The 20,424-nt window shown below is 49.4% G+C and overlaps 1 protein-coding gene across 4 annotated transcripts in view; it reads right to left on the reverse strand.

Moving 5' to 3' along the window:
* Positions 1–20,424, reverse strand: part of RERE (arginine-glutamic acid dipeptide repeats) — a 365,478-nt gene that overhangs the window by 250,958 nt on the left and 94,096 nt on the right. The window contains exon 1 of one of the 4 annotated variants that reach the window (XM_077250041.1): positions 13,076–13,444. The exons of the other annotated variants lie outside the window; for them this stretch is intronic. The gene's annotated coding sequence lies outside the window, so the exon portion shown is untranslated. Of the gene's footprint in view, positions 1–13,075; positions 13,445–20,424 lie in introns of those variants that run through there. 4 annotated transcript variants of the gene reach the window in all.

Raw genomic sequence — 20,424 nt, forward strand, 5'->3', positions numbered from 1 at the left:
AAATGATACCTGGGGTGATGAAATCAGTCTTGTGGTTCTTGTGGAATCAGCATTAGAAGTTTTCAGCTAATGACATGCCCGTGCCCCGGGGTGGGACTGTAGGCAGAGTCTTATCTTCCTGCTCTAAACCACAAAAAAAAAAAAAAAAAAACACAAAGAAAAGACCTGCCCACAGGCCGCCCAAAAGCACAGTCTGTCTCTAGAATGACGAACATGTATGTGCTTCGGGGGGACTGCGGCCAGGTCCTTCCTTGGCTTCTCTGGTTTAGAGAAGGAAGATAAGCATCTGCCTACAGTCCTTCAAAAGTTATAAGTTAAACAGCACCTCATATAGCCAAGGTCCTACAGGACACTATTTAGGATGCCCGTCACAACCAGGGAGTTCATCCCGGAAAAAAGTCCATACCAAGTAGTAGAAAAGACAGCGCCTCTACTACTTGGTCTGCCTACAGTCCTGTCCCGAAGCACAGGCATCTCATTAGCTGAAAACTTCTAACACAAGGACTACAAGACTGATTTCTTCACCCCAGGTATCATTTTATTCAGTATAACACTGCCAACCTAACAATGCATGTAGTTTACTTGGTAAAATCCTGCTGATAGGTTCGATTTAATGTTGACAGGGCAGGACTAAAGATGTCATGCTGACTGACAGCTGGCTACCCCCAATTAGGCAACGCAAGCTGGCTGTCAATCAGCATGACACCAGTAGTCCCACCCTGTCAACATGAAGAGAAACTGAAGCCCTGTTGACAGGGAGTAGCTGAATCTCTGGCAGGAGCGGTCAATGACTGGTGGCGGAAACAACAGACAGATCGTAGCCTCTGTTTGTAACTACATGCCTTTTTTTCTAAAGTCCTGGATATGCTCATTAAGTTCAGATGGATCAGGAGATGCTGGGTCAGACCGGATATCGTGGTCCAAATTCAGACCCTGAATGTCAAATGTGTCAACAGTCTAGGCTGCCGATGGAAGTTAGGCAAATACTCATTCAATCAACACCCATCTGAACTCGATACCCCATACATATGCATGCTCCAGTCTTTTCAGAAGACAGATGGGGCTGATCAGCAGTTCTGCCTGATCATTATCTCTCCGACTCCCTCAAGCACCAGATCATTCCATCATCTACTCTATGCGGCTTCTAAGTCCAGCTTAACCCCCACTTCTACCCCAAACCATGTTTTTTAAACCAGTTTTCTCTATAAGGATATGGATACAGCAACTTCTAGGAGTTGTATTTAGTAAAAAAAAAAAAAAAAAAATGTGTTGGGCATGTTTTAGTCAAAGCACATGGATAAAATAACACAACAACAAGCTTTCAATCAATGCACGTCATTCTGAAGTGACTGCTCATTCACGGTATCTGAACACTGACCGAAGTGAAGCATTTCGCCCCTTTATGCATTACACAGACACCCGCTCTGAACACGAGACTTGTAATTAATGAGTCTAAAGACAACGTTTGAAACTTAATTTACAAAATGGATGGGATTAAAGGTGTAATCAGAATATCCCTGTTTATGTAATTACTGCAATGTCAGAGCAACCCGGGAAGTTTCCATGCCTTTTTTGGATGGGCTGAATGTAGAAGTGAGTGCTATAACTCCATCTATCCTGCTTGTTAACATGATATTCTAGTAACAGGAGTCTATTTTCTTTGCTGTGGTACCAAAATGAAGAACCAATTAAGGACGCAGGTTTTAAGCACTTCAGATTAGCTTTTAAAAAGGTACACATATACCTTGCAGCTGATGAACCCATGCATCACCACTGGAAGTTCATATTTCCTGTGAAAGTTGTGCTTATTACAGGGGGATAAACCCTGACGCCTTTGTCTCCCGTCTGACACATTGCATACAAAATTACATAAAGGTGAACTTTCCGTTCAAATGAGGGAAGCCATTAGACAACAGCAGGAGCATCACATGCCGGAAAGTGAAGGAAAGATCCAGGTCCTATAGTGCTGGAAGAATGCCATCTGCCCACTTGAAAAGAGTAAATGGCAAGTTACAAAGGATGACAATAGTAACAGTTCCTGGAAGTATGTGCCCCCAGAGTAATTTTACCATTAACATAGACAGAGAGATGGCTTAACTTAGCCCCATTTAAAATACCGCACATACTCGTGTATAAGCCAAGTTTTTCAGCACATTTTTTGTGCTGAAAACTCCCCACTCTGCTTACACACGTGTCATTGTCCCAGAAAGACGGTGGGGGAGCAGTGGGTCACAGAGGCAGGAACCGGCGGCTGCAATTGAGCCCACTGCTAAAGAGAAATGAATATTCACTGTGCTGGCAGTGAATATTCATTTCTCTTATAGCGGGCAGTTACAGACGCCGGCTTCCAGCGCACATCCTACTTACCTTCCCTGCACACCCTCGCTTCCAGCAGTGATTACGTGTCCCCCGCTCATTAAGGTAATGAATATTCACCTCTCTCCACTCCCATAGGCGTGGAGTGAATATTCATTGCTTTAATAAGCGGGGGCACGTGATCACTCAGCTGGAAGAGCTGCTGGTGCCGGAACGAGATGCAGCGAGGGCGCGCAGTGAAGGTAAGTAGGATATACAAGGACAGGGACGGGGAGCCATGCATACAAGGACAGGGACGGGGAGCCATGCATACAAGGACAGGGACGGGGAGCCATGCATACAAGGACAGGGACGGGGAGCCATGCATACAAGGACAGGGACGGTGAGCCATGCATACAAGGACAGGGACGGTGAGCCATGCATACAAGGACAGAGATGGTGAGCCATGCATACAAGGACAGAGATGGTGAGCCATGCATACAAGGACAGGGACGGTGAGCCATGCATACAAGGACAGAGATGGTGAGCCATGCATACAAGGACAGAGATGGTGAGCCATGCATACAAGGACAGAGATGGTGAGCCATGCATACAAGGACAGGGAAGCCATGCATATAAGGACAGGGACGGGGAGCCATGCACACAGGGACGGGGAGCCATGCACACAGGGACGGGGAGCCATGCACACAGGGACGGGGAGCCATGCACACAGGGACGGGGATGGGGAGCCAGGCATACCAGGATAGGGATGAGCAGACAATGCATACCCGGCTTATACTCAAGTCACTAGGTTTTCCCAGTTTTTCGTTGCAAAATTAGGAGCCTTGGCTTATACTCGAGTCGACTTATACTCGCGTATAAATGGTAGATAAATGTGCAATAGACAACTGTGGTCAGCTATGACGTGACTTTTAGAAAAGTGCAGCCAAGCTTTTTATATATTTCACATAAATCCTTTAATATGGATTTTAAAGACACCTCCTCATATTGGAGATGATGCCCATTGTGCGCTCACATAAATATGAAGTTGTATCTGACAATATTACACATAGGCAAAACCTGATTTCTTTGAAGAATTGTGAAGCAAAGGTGGTTCTTTCAAGAAACACTCGATTACATTGTATAGATACTTCAAACGCGGAAATCCTCCGAGGGGAGGAAAAGCAATAGCACTGATGCTTTAGAGAAAGGGTAGTAACAGCAGCCTCCCCCTCAGATACAAGTCACCGTGCTAACAGGCAGCATCTGAAGAGCGCTGTCATTAGATCTCACACCGTACATATGTATGATCTCCGGCGAATAGAGGACGGCGTCTACACAATGCGCTGAACTGACAGCCATGGCTTCACCAATCATCTGATCGCTTTATAGGAGGTAAACAATAAGAGATTGGGGTAAAAGGTCATCTGAAAATCACCAGACCGCGAAGAAGAATGAATATTTTTGTTTCTATTTTTTTTCCCTGTAGTAATCCTGGTGCAGCGGATTAGGAAGGGGATTAATTTCGATGAGGACTATTTGCCGCCGTTCCTAACAAATATGTTTACACAATGATATCGCGGATCAAAAGTCAACTGCGAGTATTCGTGTGCCCGGATTGTGTCAACACCGTCAAACCGTCAAAACTGCAATGTAGGCCAGCCAAATAGAGACTGCTACATTGCTCCCCCCCAAAAAATCCTAACATTGCCCTTGTTTAACTTTTACCTATATCTGTACCCTCAAAAAGTGAAGCTGTACTTGCAGGAAGAAAGGTCAACACCCAGCTTTGTAGGATAAAACAACAAAATCCTAGATGAAATGGTTAAAAGGAGCTGTGTGGTCTTGACAACCCATGGATGTGATAGAGGAGTGGTACGCCATTCAGGACCCCCCATTAAACCAGAATCAATATAAAGCAGCATCTCTCAATCTGGATGACCTTGTCGGTCTATGCATTACATCCATTTCAATGGCTACATGTAATGCTACATTTCCCCTGTAGTGGCCACTGCAGGGAAGTTTACTAGCGATATTCATAACCAATCAGCTGATCGTCAAGACCGCTAACATATTAAAGGGGCGCCTGGGATTAAAGAACCTTTTTTAACATCAAAAACTTGGAATAGGTTACTTAGTTCATTCTTTGTTTATTGTATACAAAAAAAATAAAATTGCCCATTAACCTTCACCCTGAAGCCTGTTGTCACCTTCCTGACCAGGGCAAATTTTACAATTCTGACCACTGTCACTTTATGGAACACTTCAACGAATCTCAGTGACTAAAGGTACCGTTACTAAACGATTTACCAACGATCACGACCAGCAATACGACCTGGCCATGATCGTTGGTAAGTCGTTGTGTGGTCGCTGGGGAGCTGTCACACAGACCGTTCTCTCCAGCGACCAACGATTAGGGGAACGACTTCGGCATCGTTGAAACTGTCTTCAACGATGCCGAAGTCCCCCTGCAGCACCCGGGTAACCAGGGTAAACATCGGGTTACTAAGTGCAGGGCCGCGCTTAGTAACCCAATATTTACCCTGGTTACCATTGTAAAAGTAAAAAAAAAAAAAAAACACTACATACTCACCTTCTGATGTCTGTCATGTCCCCCGGCGTCCACAGGGTTAAAACTCTGCTTTCGGCAGGAGCGCTGCTAATATGCACGCGCTGCTGCCGAGAGCTTCCCTGCACTGAATGTCTCAGCGCCAGCAGAGCACAGCGGTGACGTCACCGCCGGCGCTGACACAGTCAGTGCGGGAAGCTCTCGGCAGCAGCGCAGCATTAGCAAGCGCTCCTGCCGAAAGCAGTTTTAACCCTGTGCACGCCGGGGGACGTGACAGACATCAGAATGTGAGTATGTAGTGGGTTTTTTTTGTTTTGTTTTTTTTTTACTTTTACAATGGTAACCAGGGTAAATATCGGGTTACTAAGCGCAGCCCTGCGCTTAGTAACCCGATGTTTACCCTGGTTACAAGTGAACACATCGCTGGATCGGCGTCACACACGCCGATCCAGCGATGACAGCGGGTGATCAGCGACTAAATAAAGTTCTGGACTTCTAGCTCCAACCAGCGATGGCACAGCGGGATCCAGATCGCTGCTGCGTGTCAAACACAACGAGATCGCTATCCAGGACGCTGCAACGTCACGGATCGCTGTCGTTCTCGTTGGAAAGTTGCTCAGTGTGAAGGTACCTTAAGGTTTTTTCGTGACCGCTAGTGGTAAATTTAGGTCACAATTTTGGGTGTTTATTTGTGAAAATATTAACATTTTTGCCAAAATTTCACAATTTTCAAAGTTTGAATCTTTATATCCTTAAACCAGTTAGTCATGCTCTACAAAATAGTTTATAAATACCGTATTTTCCGGCGTACAAGACGACTTTTTAACCCCTGAAAATCTTCTTAAAAGTCGGGGGTCGTCTTGTACGCCGGGAATCGCCTTGTACGCCGGGTGTATATGGTGGGTGGGGGGAGTGGTCCTGATGACGACGAGGGGGCGTCTCACAGGAAATTGAGTATCCCCCATTACCTTATCATAGCGCTGTAGCGTGGGGTCTCTGTGCTGGGAGCGGCGGCTGCTGTGCTGTGGTGCGGCGGCTCCTCTTCTGCAGTGTGGGGCCTCTGGTGCTGTGGGGCGGTGGCGTATCTTCATGCAGTCGGGGCTCCTCCGGCATCTCAAAGCCTGGAAGCCCCGCCGGCAACTCCATCGGTGTAATGCGGTGGCATCCGGGAAAATGGCCGCTGCTTAGATTCAGATCTCGTGTCCCGAGATTTCGGGACGAGATCTGAATCTGAGCATGCGCAGCCCCCAGCGGCCATTTTCCCGGAGGCCACCGCATCGCACCTATTGAGCTGCCTCCGGGAAAATGGCCGCTGCTCAGATTCAGATCTCGTCTCCCGAGATCTCGGGACGAGATCTGAATCTGAGCAGCGGCCATTTTCCCGGAGGCCACCGCATTGTACCGATGGAGTTGCCGGCGGGGCCTCCAGGCTTTAATGAGATGCCGGAGGAGCCCCGACTGCATAAAGATACGCCGCCGCCGCCACCACCCCACAGCACAGAGGCCCCACACTGCAGAAGAGGAGCCGCCGCACCACAGCACAGCAGCCACCGCTCCCAGCACAGAGACCCCACGCTGCAGCGCTATGATAAGGTAATGGGGGATACTCACTTTCCTGTGAGACGCCCCCTCGTCGTCATCAGGATCACTCCCCCCCCCCCCCCCCCCCCAAAAAAAAAAAGGCACATATTCACCGGCCCTATAAGACGACATAGGGTGTATAAGAAGACCCCCGACTTTTAAGAAGATTTTATTTTTTAACTGGTAAAGTTGGGGGGTCGTCTTATACGCCCAGTCGTCTTATACGCCGGAAAATACGGTAACATCTCCTACATGTCTACTTTACAGCAGCATTATTTTTTTATTTTTTGTTAGGAAGTTAGAAGAGTTAAAAGTTTATCAGCAATTTCTAATGTTTCCAATAAAATTTACGAAACCATTGTTTATTAAAGGGACCACCTCACATTTAACATGACTGAGGGGTTTATGTGACAGAAAATACCCCAAATTAACACCATTTTTAAAATTGCACCCATAAAAGTGCTCAAAATCACATTCAAGAAGTTTATTAAACCTTTAGGCACTTCACAGGAATTAAAGCAATGTGGATAGAAAAAAAAATGAACGTTTTGATTTTTCCAACAAAAATGTTCATTTAGCCCCAAATTTTGCATTTTTACAAGGATAACATAACAAAATAAACAGTACAATTTGTGCGACTTCTAAGTACGAAGATACCCCATATATGTGGAGGAACACTACTGAGTGCACACAGCAGGACTCCAAAGGGAAGAATCACCATTTGACTTTTTGAATACAAAATTGGCTGGAATAGATAGCGGGTGCCAAGTCACATTTACAAGACCCCCTGATGTGCCTAAACAGTGGAAAACCCCACAGGTGAATGGCCTTATATTGGAATGTAAACACTGCAAGGAACTTATCTAGCAGTATAGTAAACACCTTGAACCCACTGGCGTTTCACAGAATTTTAAAACAATGAGCAGTGAAAATGAAAAAAAAAAAAAATACATTTTTCCCCACAAACCTGTTCTTTTTGCACCACATTTTTCATTTTCACAAGGGTGACAGAATAAAATGAACCCAAAATTAGTTGTGCAATTTCGTCTTAGTACCTAGATACCCCATATGTGGAGGAAAACTACTGTTTGGGTGCACAGCAATGCTCGGAAGGGAAGGAGCGACAATTGCAATCTGGAGAACAATTTTGGCTTGAACAGATTGCAGATGCCATGTCACTGCACTTTTATGGACGCATAAAAAGACGGACACCGCTGGATCATAGGCCAGACAACATCCACAGTGTCTCCATCTGCATCAATACATGGAATCTTCCGCCAGGGGTTCCGTATGAGTCCTGTATTTCAGCGATTTACACAAAAACCCCGGTGAGCTCAACATAGAGCGCAGGATAAATGCGAGTCCAGCCTTACTGTGATCTTTGGGACGCAGAATGAACAAATCAACAGCAGGTGAAGAATTGGTTTTATTTATTTTGCATGCCGTTTCTCGTGCGGTATAAGTGATTAAACAACTTTATTCTTCGGTTCGGTGCGATTACAGCAATATCAGATATCAGTTTTTTATGTTTGGCTGCTAACACACTGAAATACTCTTTTTGCATCGCCATAGTTTGAGAGATACAATTTTTGTCTATTTCTGCCGACAGTCACATGAGGGCTTGTTCTTTGCGGGACGAGTTGATCTTTTTATTAATACTATTATTAATACTATTTTTGGGTTACACAACATCAGAGGGATTAAACGTCCGCAATTGGTGCTAGCACTGATCATGGGCTTGACACTCACTTTTGATCACGTTGGCAAATGTTGAGACAGTGTGCGATCATTACGACGTACATGTAAGGCGGATATTGTGAAAGGGGTTAAAAGGATTTTTTTGGTTTTTTAAATGTATGCATTTTTGGCTGAAATTCTTTTTTTGCAAATTGGTTTTATTAAAAATGTTGCACCGCTTACCTTTGCCATCAGTGTTTTTCTAGTATGGATACAGAAATAAATTACAAAGCTTCTCCTATACTTTTCAATGTTAAAACACAGACAGCATACAGATGCCATCTCTGTGTGGTCCGTGGTTTTCATGCACCCATACACTGGTATTGGCCCTTGTCATCCGTGCTGCCGGGAAAAAAAAAAAAAAAAAAACAATATATCTGTGTGTTTTGCACGGAGACAGAGTCCAAGTAAAAACAAGGGTATGCGAGCAGCCCCATATTTTATAATGGGTACATATAGGACCCATGAAAACACGTTTGCCACACGTACTGGAAACACGGACTTGTGAAGGACGCCCTTTTCTGAGCTCCTCCTAGGTGATTTATGACTATGGACCACATCAAAGTTGAACGTGAAGAGAAACAAAGAGCAATACTGTCCAAATTTTTTTTTTATAAAACGCCAATTGCAAAATTGTTTTTAAGCCCCAAATGCATGGATTTATGCAAAAAGTCAACCCCTTTAAGTTGTTATAATCAATTTCTTGCCAAATATGTTGCATAAATGACTGATTACTAATGAGAAAGAAACAAATGACTTCTCATGTTGCTGCTGGATTATGGGCCTCTAATAGTCATGAGATGAAGCCGACTCTCACCCCGACTAATGTCAATCCGTCGCCCCGATATATTACGCATACATTGTACTCTAGGTTTACTTTCATCTACACAACTGGGATTACTCAGTGTAAACCTTTTCTACGCCCCCTCCCATGTTGTGTGCCATAATTCATTTAATGCTATTGACCACTCAGCTTGGGAAGAGCTTATTCTGGTTGAGAACGTATTGATTTATGCACTATTACATGCTGTAAAAAGCCTATGGAACATGTCAAGCGAGCAAGCAATGAAATCCAGAATAGTACGAGCAAAGTGCAGATGCTGCACTACTGACTAGCGCTGAAATCAGGGCTGTGGAGCCGGTAAGCCAAACCTCCGACTCCGACATTTCCATGACACCGACTGACTCCACCAAAATGGGTTCTGACTCCACGACTCCGACCCCTCAGCCCTGACAGGCCTGTGGAGTCGGTAAGCCAAACCTCTGACTCCGACATTTCCATGACTGACTGACTCCACCAAAATGGGCTCCGACTCAGACTCTGACTCAACAGCCCTGCCTGAAATGGAGCAGGATTAGTGAGGGGTAGGTCCTGCGCCTTAATGCACGTGTAGGCATTTTGGCCCTCTAAAACAGGCTCTGGAGAGCATGTGGCATCTGTGCTGGTTGGTATCCGGCCCCGTGTGGCATGTCTCCTCCAAATCACACTTTTATGGCAGGTTTTGAGACAATTTTTATTTTTGATATGTGATCCAATTCACTCTCCTCAAGCAGTAGAAAGAAAGGATGTACGAAACAATAGATAATCAATCCAATGAGTCACCCGCCTGGAAGGAAATGGTTAAAACCAATGCAGAACCCAAACAAGAGGGAAATATGATGACTACCACTATCTATAGCAGTGGTCTACACCATGGAGCCCCCTGCAGCTATTGTAAATCCTCAGGAGTTGTAGTTTCACGTCCATTTTTACCACCAGACACGTTACATTCACATGGGAAGAACGCTAATCGGAGTTTGCTTTCAGCTTCAGTAAAACATGTGGTTATTAGCAGCGAGAGCTGATGCATCGTTTCCAGGAGCCACAAGGCAAAGAAGAAAAAAAAACGTGTAATACTAGTCCGAATAATCGTACAGCCGGATCAAGTAACGCTCCATGTGCTCCCTGCCAAGCACCTAGCAGGCCACAATACAATGAGCGCTCGTGTGCACTGAGCTCCGGAGAAACGTCTATTAATAATGGCATTAAAAATAAAATACTAATATTGGAAGCAAGGTCAAACGGAATATATATATATTTTTTTACATATGCTTGAGTGAAGAAAGTGGATTCTGAATGGGTCAGCACAGTATATATAATGCCAGGACCCCTACGGGTGAGACACTGGCACGAATATTTGCAATTGTAGTTGCCACTGCAACACCATAGGAAGTAATTAGATGCACTGTCAATGCAAATGCTTGCCAGGTAGCCTGGGGCCTTAAGGGCATGTTCACACAGTAGGTTTTCTGTGGATTTCACACTTCCAAGTTGCCTCCTATTGTTTCCAGTGGGAAATCTGTGCTGCCTTTCATACGGACGTTGATTTTTCCGCTCTGAAAATGAAAAGTGACGTCACCGGTGGAAATGTTTTCCGCAGCGGATAAACACACAAGATGAAAATCCATTCAATATACCCCAAGACTTTTAGTCATTTATTGGTTGCAGTCCTCAATCCAACAGGGGTCACCCTAGCAGGATATTATCCCAGAGCCCCAAGTTACCAGCTGGAGCCATGACACGGCTGGCTCATTCACACGTTTATATGAAGCTCGCTGAATTCGTCAAATATTAAACCAGCTCGAGTCACGAGGCCGCACCGAACCTGAAGGTAAACGCTCATGTTATACAACGTGTGCACTTAACCACTGATCCAAGCGCAGAACGCTGCTTACTGTCTTACACGAGCTGGCACGCCGTGTACTTTTATTGGCCATGACACCAAATATTTATCCAGAGTAGAAAACACACTGTACTACCCTGGCCTGATCACAGGGAACACAAAACTCAGGAATTTGGACGCACAGGCTTTTTTATAGGGTTAGTCTAAATATTATTGAAAAAAAAATAAAAAAAATAGGCGAACGCGGCGAGCGTGCGAGATCTGGAAACGCTCTGCATACATGAGTGCAAGGATAATGTTGCAGCCTTAATTCCTGTAAAATGGGTAAGTTACCAAAAGGGGTGAAAAGAAAGAAAGAAAAAAAATCATGCACACAGTGGTGATTTACGAAACGATCCAGAGGGTTTAAACAATTTATGACTGTCACCCGCCATCAGCAACGGACGGCTTCCTTCTTTCCAGTTAGGAAGGATGTGATAAATATGGACAGGCTGGATTTCTAATACACCCCCTCTAAATCTCCAGAAACACATGCGGTGGGTGAACCGCCAGGCAGACATTACACTGTGCTGTGAATGAGTGAAGCCACATGTGCTCTGCAGGGCAGGAGGGGGACTGGGAGCTCAGCAAATAGAAAGTGGTCAGGCCTGTCTGTCCCTGCAGCCGAGAACATGGCTGGAGTAAACATTACACCAGCACTGCTCCAATTATACATGAAAGGCATTCCAGGATCCACTCCTGCCCCTCAGCAGAGGGTAAGAGAGGACAGCACTCCAGCGCCAAGCCCAAAGCTCTGCGCTCACACGAGGCCTGGCACAGACACCTTCCAAATGCCACTCCTGGCAGCTGCCCATTGTTACTAACGGCTCTGTGTGCCCGCTTACAGCAGGTAGGAAACCAGGGATACAGGGTCCGAGGCTGGAGCCAGCATCATGGCAGATTCAGAGAAGAACCTGGAGCCACTAAGGACAAAGCAAACCGCAGCTCCACCACATACATGGCAGTGTGCCTGGAGGTAGAGATACAGCAGGGACCAGAAGACCAAGAGCAGAACATGGGACAGTAGAGGCCTGTGCGGGTCCTAATAACCAGAGGCGAGACCCCAATCAATCATCGAGGACTGCGCGGGTCCTAATAACCAGAGGCGAGACCCCAATCATCGAGGCCTGCGCGGGTCCTAACAATCAGAGGCGAGACACCAAGCATCGAGGCCTGCGCGGGTCCTAATAATCAGAGGCAAAACCTCAAGCATCGAGGCCTGCGCGGATCCTAATAACCAGAGGCGAGACCCCAAGCATCGAGGCCTGCGTGGGTCCTAATAACCAGCGGCGAGACCCTTCACTCATCAAGGCCTAATTAGGTCTCATTAACCAGAGATGAGACCACCAGTTATCGAGGCTTGCGCGGGTCCTATTAACTAAAGCAGAGACAACCACTCATTGAGGCCTGAGAGGGTCCTATAGATCAGAGACCATAACTCAATGAAGCCTGTGGGGGTCCTATTAACTAGAGCTGAGACCAGCACTCTGCTCTAGTTGATAGGACCCTCTCAGACCTCAGAGACCACCACTAATAGAGGCCTGTGGTGGTCCTATTAACTAGATCAGAGACCATAACTCATTGAGGCCTGTGGGGGTCCTATTAACTAGAGCTGACACCACCAGTCATCAAGGCCTGAGTGGGGCCTATTAACTTTAGAGACCACCACTCATTGAGGCCTGTGGGGGTCCTACTAAGGAGAGTATCGACCACTCACTCATCGAGGCCTGAGTGGACCATGAGTGGTGATCTTGGATCTAGGCGACAGGACCCTATCAACTAGATCCAAGACCACCACTCTTCGAGCCAATACCATACATGGGGGGCGCCTGTACATTTCCTGAGATGCCTTGCAGGATGGCAATGATTACGTGTTCTGCACTGGTCTAGACTCCCCCTAATCTATACCCACAGCCTTAGGGGCTTCAACCCAGGTCTTCTGCTGCTAGACCCTGGCCAAGGCACAGTGGCTTATTGGCACAGATTGGAGAACTCGTGAATCTGCACTTTAAAAGCCAGAACCCAGAACCCAGAAGACCAATAACCTCCACCACCTCTAGCCAACATGCGCCCTCCATGGCCACAGGCTGGGCACACAATGGGCAGTGTGGTGGGCTCTGTGCCCCCAACAAGTGCCAGGCGCAGCTGCCTCCCCTCCAGGTCTCCCCAGGAGGAGGGGGCCACCACTTGCCTGTGATCCGAGCCGCGGCCAGCTTGCGAAATCCCACGGAGTCCCGGAGCTGCGGTCACGGCCTGGCTGCTCCCCATGGATGAGCGCTATAACGAGGTGGCTAGATCCCGGAGCGGAGCAGGCGGGGATCCGGGGCTCCTGCGGCTGCCCTTCCGCCTCCTGTCCCCACATGCACGGCGCTGCTGCTGCTCCGTCCTCCTCAGCTGTTCAGCAGACACATGCCTGATCCAGCAGACTCCGTACAGCAGACATCAGCAGCAGCCGGGGAGGGAGGGAGCGGACGGGATCAGCCCCTTCCAGCCTCCTGCTCCGCTCCCAACCACAGGCAAGACCCGGACTGGAGCCCGCCGGCGGCCGCCTCCTGGTGCTACAAAGAGGCAGCAGAGGGATCGCTGCGTGAGGTCACCAGCAGGAGGCGCCAGTGCGGCCAATAAGCGAGCTGCTCTTCATTTCCAACTGCCTGTGTTCAAATGAGAGAGCGAATCTGATTGGTTGCTATGCTCCGGCTTATTCACTTAGCAACCCAACTTACAGAATCTTACACGATTTTTCATGCTTTTTGTAGCCAAAAAAGAGCACCAGAAGAAAAACAAATACTAAAAAAACCTGGGTATTGTTTATGATAGCCATCTAAAAAAAATACTAAAATGAAGGGAAACTGGGTAATAGTGATGTTCCCACTTGTATAAAAACACTAGCTTCTAAGGGAGGCTTTAGTCAAAATACAACTTATTATCGGGAAAAAAAAAAAAAGAGGGCGAAAGAGGCGAGGGCGAGAGAGGCGAGAACGAGAGAGAGCGCGAGAGAGGCGAGAACAAGAGAGCGCGAGAGAGGCGAGAACGAGAGAGCGCGAGAGAGGAGAGAGCGCGAGAGAGGCGAGAACGAGAGGCGAGAACGAGAGAGGCGAGAACGAGAGGCGAGAACGAGAGAGGCAAGAACGAGAGGCAAGAACGAGAGAGGCAAGAACGAGAGAGGCGAGAACGAGAGGCAAGAATGCGAGAGAGGCGAGAACGAGAGAGGCAAGAATGCGAGAGAGGCGAGAACGAGAGAGCGCGAGAGAGGCGAGAACGAGAGAGGCGAGAACGAGAGAGAGCGCGAGAGGCGAGAACGAGAGAGCGCGAGAGAGGCGAGAACGAGAGAGCGCGAGAGAGGCGAGAACGAGAGAGCGCGAGAGAGGCGAGAACGAGAGAGGCGAGAACGAGAGAGGCGAGAACGAGAGAGGCGAGAACGAGAGAGGCGAGAACGAGAGAGGCGAGAACGAGAGAGGCGAGAACGAGAGAGGCGAGAACGAGAGAGGCGAGAACGAGAGAGGCGAGAACGAGAGCGCGAGAGAGGCGAGAACGAGAGCGCGAGAGAGGCGAGAACGAGAGAGCGCGAGAGGCGAGAACGAGAGAGCGCGAGAGGCGAGAACGAGAGAGCGCGAGAGAGGCGAGAACGAGAGAGCGCGAGAGAGGCGAGAACGAGAGAGGCAAGAACGAGAGAGGCGAGAACGAGAGGCAAGAATGCGAGAGAGGCGAGAACGAGAGAGGCAAGAATGCGAGAGAGGCGAGAACGAGAGAGAGCGCGAGAGAGGCGAGAACGAGAGAGCGCGAGAGAGGCGAGAACGAGAGAGGCAAGAATGCGAGAGAGGCGAGAACGAGAGCGCGAGAGAGGCGAGAACGAGAGAGAGGCGAGAACGAGAGAGAGGCGAGAACGAGAGAGAGCGCGAGAGGCGAGAACGAGAGAGCGCGAGAGAGGCGAGAACGAGAGCGCGAGAGAGGCGAGAACGAGAGAGAGAGCGAGAGAGGCGAGAACGAGAGAGCGCGAGAGAGGCGAGAACGAGAGAGCGCGAGAGAGGCGAGAACGAGAGAGGCAAGAACGAGAGAGGCGAGAACGAGAGGCAAGAATGCGAGAGAGGCGAGAACGAGAGAGGCAAGAATGCGAGAGAGGCGAGAACGAGAGAGAGCGCGAGAGAGGCGAGAACGAGAGAGCGCGAGAGAGGCGAGAACGAGAGAGGCAAGAATGCGAGAGAGGCGAGAACGAGAGCGCGAGAGAGGCGAGAACGAGAGAGAGGCGAGAACGAGAGAGAGGCGAGAACGAGAGAGAGCGCGAGAGGCGAGAACGAGAGAGCGCGAGAGAGGCGAGAACGAGAGAGCGCGAGAGAGGCGAGAACGAGAGAGAGAGCGAGAGAGGCGAGAACGAGAGAGCGCGAGAGAGGCGAGAACGAGAGAGCGCGAGAGAGGCGAGAACGAGAGAGCGCGAGAGAGGCGAGAACGAGAGAGCGCGAGAGAGGCGAGAACGAGAGGCAAGAATGCGAGAGAGGCGAGAACGAGAGAGCGCGAGAGGCGAGAACGAGAGCGCGAGAGGCGAGAACGAGAGAGCGCGAGAGAGGCGAGAACGAGAGAGCGCGAGAGAGGCGAGAACGAGAGAGCGCGAGAGAGGCGAGAACGAGAGAGCGCGAGAGAGGCGAGAACGAGAGAGCGCGAGAGAGGCGAGAACGAGAGAGCGCGAGAGAGGCGAGAACGAGAGGCAAGAATGCGAGAGAGGCGAGAACGAGAGAGCGCGAGAGGCGAGAACGAGAGAGCGAGAGAGGCGAGAGCGAGAGAGGCGAGAACGAGAGCGCGAGAGAGGCGAGAACGAGAGAGCGCGAGAGAGGCGAGAACGAGAGAGCGCGAGAGAGGCGAGAACGAGAGAGCGCGAGAGAGGCGAGAACGAGAGCGCGAGAGAGGCGAGAACGAGAGCGCGAGAGAGGCGAGAACGAGAGAGCGCGAGAGAGGCGAGAACGAGAGAGCGCGAGAGGCGAGAACGAGAGAGCGCGAGAGAGGCGAGAACGAGAGAGCGCGAGAGAGGCGAGAACGAGAGAGCGCGAGAGAGGCGAGAACGAGAGAGCGCAAAGAGCGAGAACGAGAGAGCGCGAGAGAGGCGAGAACGAGAGAGAGGCGAGAACGAGAGAGCGCGAGAGAGGCGAGAACGAGAGAGCGCGAGAGAGGCGAGAACGAGAGAGCGCGAGAGAGGCGAGAACGAGAGAGCGCGAGAGAGGCGAGAACGAGAGAGCGCGAGAGGCGAGAACGAGAGCGCGAGAGAGGTGAGAACGAGAGCGCGAGAGAGGCGAGAACAAGAGAGCGCAAAGAGCGAGAACGAGAGAGCGCGAGAGAGGCGAGAACGAGAGAGCGCGAGAGAGGCGAGAACGAGAGAGGCGAGAACGAGAGAGCGCGAGAGAGGCGAGAACGAGAGAGCGCGAGAGAGGCGAGAACGAGAGAGCGCGAGAGAGGCGAGAACGAGAGAGCGCGAGAGAGGCGAGAACGAGAGAGGCGAGAACGAGAGGCAAGAATGTGAGAGAGGCGAGAACGAGAGAGCGCGAGAGAGGCGAGAACGAGAGAGCGCGAGAGAGGCGAGAACGAGAGAGCGCGAGAGAGGCGAGAACGAGAGAGCGCGAGAGAGGCGAGAACGAGAGAGCGCGAGAGAGGCGAGAACGAGAGAGCGCAAAGAGCGAGAACGAGAGAGCGCGAGAGAGGCGAGAGCGCGAGAGAGGCGAGAACGAGAGAGGAAAGAATGCGAGAGAGGCGAGAACGAGAGAGCGCGAGAGAGGCGAGAACGAGAGAGCGCGAGAGGCGAGAACGAGAGCGCGAGAGAGGTGAGAACGAGAGCGCGAGAGAGGCGAGAACAAGAGAGCGCAAAGAGCGAGAACGAGAGAGCGCGAGAGAGGCGAGAGCGCGAGAGAGGCGAGAACGAGAGAGGAAAGAATGCGAGAGAGGCGAGAACGAGAGAGAGAGCGAGAGGCGAGAACGAGAGAGAGCGCGAGAGAGGCGAGAACGAGAGAGAGCGCGAGAGGCGAGAACGAGAGAGCGCGAGAGGCGAGAACGAGAAAGAGCGCGAGAGGCGAGAACGAGAAAGAGCGCGAGAGAGGCGAGAACGAGAGAGAGCGCGAGAGAGGCGAGAACGAGAGAGCGCGAGAGAGGCGAGAACGAGAGAGGCGAGAACGAGAGAGCGCGAGAGGCGAGAACGAGAAAGAGCGCGAGAGGCGAGAACGAGAAAGAGCGCGAGAGGCGAGAACGAGAGAGCGCGAGAGGCGAGAACGAGAGGCGAGAACGAGAGAGGCAAGAATGCAAGAGGCGAGAACGAGAGAGGCAAGAATGCGAGAGAGGCGAGAACGAGAGAGGCGAGAACGAGAGAGGCGAGAACGAGAGAGGCGAGAACGAGAGAGGCGAGAACGAGAGAGGCGAGAACGAGAGAGGCGAGAACGAGAGAGCGAGAACGAGAGCGAGAGAGGCGAGAACGAGAGCGAGAGAGGCGAGAACGAGAGCGCGAGAGAGGCGAGAACGAGAGCGCGCGAGAGGCGAGAACGAGAGAGCGCGAGAGGCGAGAACGAGAGAGCGCGAGAGAGGCGAGAACGAGAGAGCGCGAGAGAGGCGAGAACGAGAGAGGAAAGAATGCGAGAGGCGAGAACGAGAGAGAGAGCGAGAGGCGAGAACGAGAGAGAGCGCGAGAGAGGCGAGAACGAGAGAGAGCGCGAGAGAGGCGAGAACGAGAGAGCGAGAGAGGCGAGAACGAGAGAGCGCGCGAGAGGCGAGAACGAGAGAGAGCGCGAGAGGCGAGAACGAGAAAGAGCGCGAGAGGCGAGAAAGAGCGCGAGAGGCGAGAACGAGAGACAGAGCGAGAACGAGAGACAGAGCGAGAACGAGAGACAGAGCGAGAACGAGAGACAGAGCGAGAACGAGAGACAGAGCGAGAACGAGAGACAGAGCGAGAACGAGAGACAGAGCGAGAACGAGAGACAGAGCGAGAACGAGAGACAGAGCGAGAACGAGAGACAGAGCGAGAACGAGAGACAGAGCGAGAACGAGAGACAGAGCGAGAACGAGAGACAGAGCGAGAACGAGAGAACGAGAGAGCACGAGATCGATTGAAATCGAAAGAGGCAAGATTGAAAGAGAGGAGAGATCAAGAGAGAGAGCCCAGCGGCCAGGCCCGTACTTTGCGGGCTGTGATACATGGACGCCTATGCTGTGCGGATTACTATACTGAATTTCGGCACCTATACTCCGGACAGGCTTGCCACGCTCCTGCATTTCTACATGTGCTTATTCTGCTGCAGAAATGCACCAAGTTGAGACAATACCAGGCCGGTGTGTTTAGCGCCTCTATGGAAATGAATGGGTAAAATCTTCACCAAAAATGAGCGTTTTCCAAAACGGACAATGACACGGTGCAAATTTAAAAAGAAAGTGCAATAAAAGCTAAATTAATTCCCAGATTACAAATACGCAAAAAAAAATGCACCAGGGAACGTGGAGCAATGTACCGCACGGATGTACAGGACTCATGTCCCCGCACATCAGGTCACCCAGGACGTGACACCTCATTTCCACACAGCTCTCTGGGTTATCAGGGTCAGACTGTCCGCATTATAGACAGAGAACCATTGAGCATGGTGCCCAGAGAGGAGCCGGCATCAGAACTTGGCGCTTGTGACATCTAGCACTGCATGAAACATCGAAAAAGAGAGACCTGAGGAGTCACAAAGCCCAACAATCCCGCGCCTGCAATGGCTGCTCCGCTAGCACACGACGGGCACGTGTCTTTTTCCCTTGCATGACATTTTCATATTCGGTCCCATTCACGCGGGATATTTTGGATCACTATTTGTTTTTTCTAAACATAGTGGGTCAATATAGCCTAAACTTAGACTGTCTCCCATGTGCCAAATTTATCACAGAGGTTATTTGTTCATCCCGGATGGTTAGCATTCTTCAGAAGATTAGTATTTAGCTTCTGATTTCAACACAGACGTTAAAATAATTCTACACAGGATGGAAGAATACGCTGTAAATTCAGGGTAACGTGCAGATAACTCATCCTGCATTTCATGGATATTCTACACTGAAAAGAGCAAAATCTGCAAAGAAAATCTGCAACAGAAATGGACCTGCTGCACATTTGTAGAATCTGCACGTCCATGTGCAGGGTGAAATTGCGATTTTTCAAAATTCCCACAGAAATCAGCAGCATTTTTGTCCTGTGTGGCCGTACCCTTAAAGGGGTATATGAATATTGCTTGACGAGCACTGTTGCCATTGACGCTTTACTCCAATTTCAAGCCGTTCTTGACATATTCCATCTTTTACGCTTTTTATACAGCTCATTCCCTTAACCCGATGTTTACCCTGGTTACCAGCGTAAAAGTAAAAAAAACAAACAGTAAATGCTCACCTGCGCGTCCCCCAGCGTCTGCTTCCTGACACTGACTGAGCTCCGGCCCTAACAGCACAGCGGTGACGTCACCGCTGTGCTTTCACTTTCACTTTAGGGCCGGCGCTCAGTAAGTGTCAGGAAGCAGACGCTGGGGGACGCGAATGTAAGTATGTACTGTTTGTTTTTTTTACTTTTACGCTGGTAACCAGGGTAAACATCGGGTTACTAAGCGCGGCCCTGCGCTTGGTAACCCGATGTTTACCCTGGTTACCAGTGTAAAACATCGCTGGTATCGTTGCTTTTGCTTTCAAACACTACGATACACGGCGATCGGACGACCAAATAAAGTTCTGGACTTTATTCAGCGACCAGCGACATCACAGCAGGATCCTGATCGCTGCTGCGTGTCAAACTAAACGATATCGCTAGCGAGGACGCTGCAACGTCACGGATCGCTAGCGATATCGTTACAAAGTCGTTTCGTGTGAAGGTACCTTTAGTGACCGACCACCACTGTAATCAAGCAGTGGAGGCCATACATGCACAGTGCTTAGAAGCGGTTTTCTATTGAGTTTTGAAGCTGCGTGGGAACGTTGGAGTGCACAGTTATCACTTAATCCTGGCCAGCTTCATTGCAGTGCTTACAAACTAGACAGCACTGGTGGTCTGTCTCCTAGGTAACGACCTGTAAACAAAAGAATGGATGGAAAATAAAACAAAAACACAGTACACTGCAAAAGTGCTTGTTATAAACACTATGCAGTAACACTCATCTTCACCTTCTAGGGCTCCACAGCAACTGCACACGAGATACTAATGCGATCACAGTGGGTAATTGCACCGTGTCCCTATTCAGTTGCATGAAATTGCATGTGCACACAATTTGATTTTTTTCTGGCATTGATCACTAATCATGTTTTTGCCATTTCCCACATTGCATGCATACACATTTTTTTTTTCTTTTTTAAAATAATAAAAAAAGGCTATTTTTTTTTAGCATTTAGAAAACCAAGGCATTTCATAAATCCCTCGCACTGCATATACTAAGATAACATCTTAGTGCAATGTGTGCAACCCTTGCAAGCGGATGGCATTAGCTATTTAATGTGATCCTGCTCAATGAAACTTTCCTCCTGCTCCCCCCTCCACCTTCTCTCAAGGAGGCAATAGAAAATGCA

Source organism: Ranitomeya variabilis, chromosome 4, assembly GCF_051348905.1.
Source record: "Ranitomeya variabilis isolate aRanVar5 chromosome 4, aRanVar5.hap1, whole genome shotgun sequence".
Lineage (NCBI taxonomy): Eukaryota > Metazoa > Chordata > Amphibia > Anura > Dendrobatidae > Ranitomeya > Ranitomeya variabilis.